This window comes from Myiozetetes cayanensis, unplaced genomic scaffold (assembly GCF_022539395.1).
Source record: "Myiozetetes cayanensis isolate MyiCay16 unplaced genomic scaffold, myiCay2020 scf12, whole genome shotgun sequence".
NCBI classification, from domain to species: domain Eukaryota; kingdom Metazoa; phylum Chordata; class Aves; order Passeriformes; family Tyrannidae; genus Myiozetetes; species Myiozetetes cayanensis.
The window spans coordinates 15,720,222-15,720,889 of record NW_026086826.1 but is presented as its reverse complement, the minus strand read 5'-3'; positions in this window follow the sequence as shown (position 1 = coordinate 15,720,889).

Here is a 668-nt window from a genome sequence, read left to right as displayed (position 1 = left end):
ACAGCATTCTTCAGAGTTGATTGCTATTAGGCTGTTAGGTGGCCTAATATCTAAATCAAGTACTCCCCCACAATACTTGCAAACTTCCCCCAGTTGTAAAATTCATCACTGAAAAAGCAAATCGGTTTGCAGGTGAGGTTAGAAATACTGTAATACCACCTCACACAGTGATGACTATGAATTAACGGAAGGGCTCTCCAAGAGAAATGTGCAACATTACATGTATGATGAGATTTTAAAAAAAAAAGTCCCCAGAAGGACCACCAGAGATTGTAGTTACTTCTGTAACATTACTACGTTTAGGGAAAAATGATGTAAGTTACTTCACTGCACTTAAAAAATGTTAAATCAGACATTTTCAGTTCTCATTAGTCAAAAAACACAGGTGTACTTAGAAGTAATTTCTGAGATAGACAAGAGTACACCACATGTAAACATACAGAAAGTACACTTCCCCAAGACAGGTTATGAAGGCTCAAGTCCTTATCTCTCTTTAGGTGAAGTCTGAATAAATAAAAAATCAGCAATAAATAACATGAGTCACTAAGATGCAACTACAAATTTTAAAAAATTTCAATGATTATATCAATCAAGATCTAATTTGAAACCAATTTAGTAATCAGCATAGGGAAATTCTTCAAATACTTAACTACAGACACTTTAAACAG